The 8027-nt window shown below is 43.9% G+C and overlaps 1 pseudogene; it reads left to right on the plus strand.

The window, feature by feature from the left end:
* Window positions 1-384: 384 nt before the first annotated feature.
* Window positions 385-878, plus strand: LOC109277992 (40S ribosomal protein S15-like; annotated as a pseudogene).
* The last annotated feature ends 7149 nt before the right edge of the window (window positions 879-8027 follow it).

Below are 8027 nucleotides of genomic sequence, written 5' to 3' on the forward strand. Positions count from 1 at the left end.
CAATAGCAGGAAAAAATTGGGGGAAACTCACAAACATGTGGAAATTAAACACTACACTTCTATATAACCAATGGATCAAAGAAGAAATCAAAAGGGAAATCAAAAAAATGCTTTCAGGTGGGGTGCCTGGCTGGCTCCGTTGGAGGAGCGTGCAACTCTTCATCTCGGAGTCGTGAGTTCCAGCCCCACGACAGGTGCAGAGATTACTTAAATAAGTAAAACTTAAAAAAAATAATTTGAGGTGAATGAAAATGAGCACACAACGTATCAAAATGTACAGAACTCAGCTATCGCGGTGCTTAGAGGGAAATTCATAGCTGTGGCTGCTTATATTCAGGAGAAAGATCTCAAACCAATAACCTGATCTTCCATCCTGAGATACTGCAAAAGGAATAAACTAAACCTAAAATGAGCAGAAGGAGGGAAATGGTGATTAAAATGGGAATTTAGGAAGAGCCGACAAGATGGCACAAGATGGAGCAGGAGAAGCGCACCTTCCACAAGCTCACCTACCCGGGCAGACCTGAACCAGCTGCTGGACACGTCCTACAAGCAGTTGATGCGGTGCCCAAAAGACACGAGGCTCAGCCCAGGTCTGTGGAGGACGCAGCACTCCCTACTGAAGCTCCCGTGCAAGGTCAAGAAAGAGGCTTCCCACATAGGGAAGCTGGAGGTGGTTAAGATGCACGTTCCATCCTGCCCAAGATGGTGGGCAGCATGGTGGATGTCTACAATGGCAAGATCTTCAACTAGGTAGAAATCAAGTCCCAGACGATTGGCCACTACACGGATGAGTTCTCCATCATCCACAAGCCTGTGAAGCCTGGCCGACCTGTCGTCGGGGCCACCTACTTCTCAGCTTTATCCCTCTCAAGTAGCCTGTTTCACCAATAAATTTTTTCTATCTTCTTAATTTCATTTATTTTGAGAGAGAGACAGAGAGATCAAGAGGGGGAGGGGCAGAGAGAGTGGGAGAGAGAGAATCCCAAGCAGGCTCTGCACTGTCAGCATGGAGCCCGATGTGGGGCTCCAACTCACAAACCATGAAATCATGACCTGAGCCAAAACCAAGAGTCGGACAATTACCTGACTGAGCCACCTAGGCACCCCACAGGCTGTTCCACCAATAAAGGCACAGACTTCTCTAAAATAAAAAATAAAAAAAAATAAAAATTATTAAAAAATTTATTTTTATTTTTATTTTTGAGAGACAGAGACAGAGCATGAGCAGGGCAGGAGCAGAGAGAAGAAGACACAAAATTTGAAGCGGGCTCCAGCTCTGAGCTGTCCACGCAGAGCCCGATGCTGGGCTCGAACCCACAAATTGTGAGATTATGACCTGAGCCCAAGCCAGGCGCTTAACCAGCTAAGCCACCCGGGCACCCCCAAATAATAATTAATTAATTAACTAATTAAAGTGAAAATTTAAGGAAATAGAGACTAGAAAAACCATAGGAAAGAAATCAATGAAACTAAAAGCTGGTTCTTTGAAAAGAATCAGCAAAATAGACAAACAATTAGCTAGATTGACTAAAAGCCACCTACAAACAGACTTTCGGATTTAAACAGACTTTTTGCTATGGATAGGGCCCTCAGACCCCTACTCATCCTTTACAACGGCCACAGAGACTGAAGCTTTAAAAGCTGATGGTCTGGTCAACACAAAGGCAAGACTGGAAACCAAGTGTCCTCTCCACTACCTGGGGCCTCTGACCCACCGCATCAAATGCTTACATGTCAACTTGTATTTGAAAGGCAATAGGAAACCTAATGAAGAGAAACTTGTCATGATATGAGCTGAGAAATCCTGAGTAAATCAAATCATTGCCTCCTACTCTGTCTTCAGCACAAGTCAACAAGTGTCCTATTTTGACTCATTTGAAGAAAGGATTACTCTTCCAAGCACTGGACCTACTTTCTCTGATTGCTTAAGAACAACCCAAGGCTACAACAGATGTGGTAGGAGAGAACTTATATCATGCTTGTATAAATAGCTGTTCTCTTTCAGGATCATAGCGACGTTCGGGATTATAATCCTAGACAGGAAAAAGTTGAGCAGTGGAGGAACTAGGATGTGCACTGTACTAGAAAATATGCTCTATTTTATGGGAGCAGAATCCCCAGAACATTCCCTGCATCTCTCACAGTATTTCAGAAGCACTGCCCCCAGGGGTGTGTGGCAAAATCTAGGATGACCCTACTCTGTGATTTTGGAGAGAATGCTTGAGTCTTTCCTGAGGAAAGAGGAGCCTTCCTACAACAAAATCAAAATCTCAGGACGCTGCTCTGATGGGAGTCCCTAAATTGGTCTCCCTATTGAGCAAACAGCTTATGGCAGCCCCTACTATTCTGTGTAGGGGCATGACTACTCTCAAACATGGAGAATTTGCCCCCCCCCTTTTGAAAGTTTATTAATTTTGAGACAGAGAGAGAGAGAGAGAGCAGCATGAAGAGAGGAAGAGCAGAAAGAGAGAGAGAGAATTCCAAGCAGGCCCAGTGCTATCAGCACAGAGCCCAACAAGGGGCTTGATCTCACAAACCATGATATCATAACCTGAGCCAACATCAAGAGTCATATGCTGGGGCGCCTGGGTGGCTCAGTCGGTTAAGCGTCCGACTTCAGCTCAGGTCACGATCTCGCGGTCCATGAGTTCGAGCCCCGCGTCGGGCTCTGGGGCTGATGGCTCAGAGCCTGGAGCCTGCTTCGGATTCTGTGTCTCCCTCTCTCTCTGCCCCTCCCCCATTCATGCTCTGTCTCTCTCTGTCTCAAAAATAAATAAACGTTAAAAAAAAAAAAAAGAGTCATATGCTTAACCAACTAAGCCACCCAGGCGCCCCTAGACTTTGTCCCTTTTAAGTAATATTTTCTCACAGGGTTCCAGCAACAGACATGCCTTCACAATTCCAGCTAGGCTTGCTCTCCTTCTTGATACGAATTTCATTCAGCTAATGAGAGAGTAGAACCTGAAGGCAGGGAGAGGATTTTAGTTGCAGTCAAATGAACTTGGGTCAAAGGAAGGAGTCTTGGAGTTATAATAACAACAGTTATTGACTGAGCGCTTGCTATAGCCAAAAAGTATTCAAAGTACTTTATGTGGATTAACTCATTTAATCTCAAAAATTGTAATACAGCTACTCTTATTGACTCCATTTTATAGATAAGGAAACTGAGGCAGAATCTTTAAGGAATCTATCCAATGTCACAAGAGGCTAGGTTCCATTAAGTCCTTTCTTTCCTTCTTTTTTTTTTTTCACCACCCCACATAACCAGCCTTTTGAGGGAGTCAGCTTTAAGATTTGGGGATACCCGGGCGCCTGGATGGCTCAGTCGGTTGAGTGTCCGACTTCGGCTCAGGTCATGATCTCACAGTCCGTGAGTTCGAGCCCCACGTCAGGCGCTGTGCTGACAGATGAGAGGCTGGAGCCTGCTTCGGATTCTGTGTCTCCCTCTCTCTCTCTGCCCCTCCCCTGCTCATGCTCTGTCTCTCTCTGTCTCAAAAATAAATAAAAACATTAAAAAAAAATTAAAAAAAGAAAAGATTTGGTGCTACCAAGTACTGTTTGGAGTCCTATAAACAAACCTCCGTCTTCCATCTGAAAAGACTGGAGTCTAGAGTATCCACTAGTCTTAATGATAGAAGAGTTAATTACATAAGGCACAATCATATAGCTCTCATTTCAGTAGTTAGAGACCACCAAACCACAAATTCATTTGATAGATCCTTATAAAATAATTCTGCATATTTCTGGGAAAAGAGAGAGGCTTGCCCAAGGGTTCTAAACCCTGGCTGCTCATTAAAATCACCCGAAGAACGTTTAAAAACGTTGAATCAGAATCTCTAGGGCAAAGCTTGGACAACTGCGTTTTTTTTAATCACCCAGGGGAATGCAGTGCGTAGTGAAGGTTGAAAAGCACTCGCTTTGCCTGTATTTGATATATTCTTGCCTCTTGGAATGCCAACACTCTAGTTAATAACCCAACTGGTGACAGTGGAACAGGGTTGGGGCATCTTAGAAAAGCAAAGCCAGAATGGCTGCTGGTGTCCTGAATTCTTTCTGTGAATTAAGAACTACTCGGGTGCATGGGTGGCTCAGTAGGTTAAGCATCTGACTCTTGATCGCAGCTCAGGTCTCCGTCTCAGGGTGGTGGGTTACAGCCCTGTGTGGAGCCTACTTAAAATAATAATAATAATAATAATAATAATAATAATAATAAATAAATAAATAAAAGAACCATTCACATAGCATGTAACTGCTTCCAGGTATTTCATATAAACATGACATTAAGTTAAAGAAGGTAAGTGCTACAGCAAACACAAGCTTTTGCAAGTAAACTGGCTTGTGTTTGTCTAATCCAGAAAGGTATCAGCAGACCTATCCGACATCCACACATATCTCAGCCTTAGACTTTCCCTCTCTTGGCATGCAAAGGCCTAAGGGTCCCAGACTAACCATCTGGCCTCAAAGCGAAAATCAGGCTGAGATCTAGACAGTCAGTTATTTAAAAATAAATTAAAAGAAAAAAAAGGAAAGTGTGGGCCAAATGAAGGGCAGGCAGTCTCTCCCAACAGAAGAAAATTGGCCTGCTGGCCCCGAGGGCATGGGCTAATGTACAGGACCAGAGGAAAGAAGTGGGAAGGAAACAGAATGCCATCTCTCAAGACTGCCCCCCACTCCCTCCTGCATGACATAAACAAACAGTTGTTTGAATCACTTTGCTTCTCCTTTTGATCCTGCACAATGATAAAGACCATCCCTATGGTGTTTTCAGGGGTAGTTACAGAAAACTGCATTTTGTCAGTTTGAATACGTCAATTTGAATGAGTCCATTTTTTTTTTAAAGGCTGAGATCAAACGGAGGTGAAGGAAAGTGGGGAGTGGGGTTAAATGGTCCATTTGAGATGTTTGCCTTGGGTTACATGAGAGGGAAAACGGAATGTGCGCCCCTGGGCAACACGATGCAGGGCCCTCGCGGGCGTCCCCAAGCATCTTGCAGTAAGGAGAGGCACAGGATCAGGCCAATCCCTAGACTCAAGGCAGCACGTTGAAATCCAACTCCTTTTCTAAGGCAGAATTAACCTGAAGACTTGAGTTAATAAAAGCTCTTTGATGAGCCATGATGAACAATGACCAAAGCATCAGGGTCCAGAGAAAACAATTACAAATGGAAAAATAGCTGAAACTGTTTCTTACATTTGTCATGTAAGCACAAAGTGTGTGCTATGAACATTTAATGTCTTGGCGAGTTGTACCTGTGGTCAATTTACCTGGGATCTGACGACGTCATTAAAGCGATCACAGTAACACACTAGTGGTCTTGCTTTGAATTCTGAAACCTGTGAATTTTTACGAGTTGTCTTCTTTTTTGCACATTTCATAGCACGCAGAAAGACTGAACTGCAACACTGTCTTTCCCCATCCCCCCTTCCCCACCCCCTCAACCTTTCCTTTTAAGTTTTGGCCCATATGCTAATGACAAAGGGAACACCGGGAGGGAGGGCTTTCCACTCTAAGATCCTTTGGTGCCCAGCATGGGCTGGAGTCAGGGAAGGAGGGGGTTCACTTCCATCAGAGACTGAGTGCCTCAAATTGGAGCCTCTGCTTTTTTCTAAGGAGGAAAGCTTTCTTGATGAGGCTGATCATAAGGACAGATAGGGATACTGCTAGCCAAGTTTTCTTAACTTTCTTTATTTCAGGTTTGCATATTCACTGACAAAGATCCTCATTGTTGAGAAACTGTCTGAAACCTTTTTATATGCATTTAAGCAAAGTGAATTTGCTTTCTCTAATCCCTAGGAGGAGGGCAGAGAATCGCTATTTATTAAAAATTTAAAGTGAGCCAAGTCTCTCACAAACACCCTCATTTTAAATCCTGTAACTACCCAGTGAGGTCAGCATTATTACTTCCCTTTTACACAGATAAAGAAACTAAGGTTCAGAGAGGGAAGATAACTTCTCCAAGGTCACACAGTAAACCCACGGTACAGCCAGAGACTTCACTGGTAACATGATTAAGACTCAGGGATGGAGGCTGGAGGATTGTGGGGAGCAGAACAGAAAGAGCTACAAGATTGGAACTTCGATGAAATACAACTGCATGAGCATGATGGAAATAACGTGGACTTGGGATTTAACCAAAAGGCTCGAATTCGCCTTCACTGCTGAGCGGTTTATCCTCAGGCACATTATTTCCTCTCTGAGTGTCAATTTCTCCATCCTAATGTGTATGGAGATATGCGGGGCACCTCGCTGATCACTTTTCCTGTATGTCACATGTATCTAAGAGAGCTCACATTCACATGCACCCTGCAAGCTGTTATTGATGTCCTAGTCCATTTTATGCCACCGCCTAGTGAAAATCTCTGGAAACAGGGAGGTGATTGTGAACAAGGCAAGTACGCCCCTTGCCCTCACATAGCTTGCGTTCTAGGGATAATTCGAGGTATGAGTGGGTTATCATGTCTAGCACATAGTGTGACTTTAGTTTTAAACGTCAGTTTTCTCTTCCTTTGCCATAATTCACCTCGTTGTGCTCCACGGAGTTCAGCTATTAACCTCAATCACATAAAATTAACAGTTTTAGAATCAAAAATGGTTAACGAGCAGCAGTTGCGTATGGTCTAACATCGCACGGAAGGGAGAAGACCAGCCTTGATTTAAAACAGTAATAGAAGTGGGGCGCCTGGGTGGCGCAGTCGGTTAAGCGTCCGACTTCAGCCAGGTCACGATCTCGCGGTCCGTGAGTTCGAGCCCCGCGTCAGGCTCTGGGCTGATGGCTCGGAGCCTGGAGCCTGTTTCCGATTCTGTGTCTCCCTCTCTCTCTGCCCCTCCCCCGTTCATGCTCTGTCTCTCTCTGTCCCAAAAATAAATAAAAAACGTTAAAACAGTAATAGAAGTAACGTCCCAGCGGAAGCTTGAATCGCACTATTTTCCTTGACTTCCCAGAAAGGCAAGTCCATCCCTCGCTTTGTAAAACCAGGTTCTAATAGCAAGGCATCAAAACAGACTGTTGAATGCTCACTGAGGTAGAAAACCAGAGCCCAAAAGCAGTGTCCCACACTAGGAGCCAACAGGTGGGAACAGGGGCATGGCAGGTGTAACAGCAAACAGAGGCAGGCTGGCTGGCCCGCTGCCCACCTGGGCAGACTGACCGACCGCAGCCACCAGCCACAACCCAGAGCAGGGCAACACTGCCGGCCTTTCTCCCGGAATCTAATCTAACCAAGAGAAAAGCACCCAAGAAAAAACAGTACCACTTTGAACCCAGGCAAGGCTTTGTCAAGGGGGATGCCCAGAAAAATGCACTCTGCCCAAAGGGAATGCTCCTTCGGCAAAAATTGGGCTGCTCAAAGAATTTGACTCCATTAACATCTCAATGACCCCACGCAAGCTTTCAATGATCAAATCTCATTAATAGTACTCTCAAGGACAATTACCTATCATTATGGATGTATTGCTTTGCCCTTTTAATTAGGATGATAATGTCCAGTGTAAATAAAGCCTTTTTTGCTAATTTCAGTTGTGCACAATGAATAGGCTTTTTTTCTTTTACTTTCCCCCGCCCCCCCCCTTTCCCCTAGGGTTCTCTGGACTGAATTTACTCTGGTTCCTGAAGTGTGGAAAAAGTAAACAAGGTTCTGTTTGGATTCTCTGGGCTAAAACACACAAAAGTGCTGGAAAGTTATCCCAATGAAAATAATTATTCTGCGGTTTGACAATAGTTTCAGAAAATGTTATAGAACAACAAAAAAAAAAAATTCCAGAGTTTTTGTTATAATTAAAGAGGTTGGGTGGGGGGCTATTTGGCCTATTTCCAACTGCTTTGTATTTCCACAGAAAGGTAAACAACTTAAAAAATTCATGTTAAATTTTAGCTACATGGGTATTCGGGTCATTACAGAAAGGATCCCACATGGCAGATTAAATATTTCACGTGATTACATCAAATTCAGGTGCAAAAACTTAAAAGTAATCGATATAAAATTTCTGAGAGATGAGATGAAACAAAGGACTTACAAAAAGAAACA

Source organism: Panthera pardus, unplaced genomic scaffold (genome assembly GCF_024362965.1).
Source record: "Panthera pardus isolate Hobbes unplaced genomic scaffold, ASM2436296v1 HiC_scaffold_7, whole genome shotgun sequence".
Taxonomy (NCBI): Eukaryota; Metazoa; Chordata; class Mammalia; order Carnivora; family Felidae; genus Panthera; species Panthera pardus.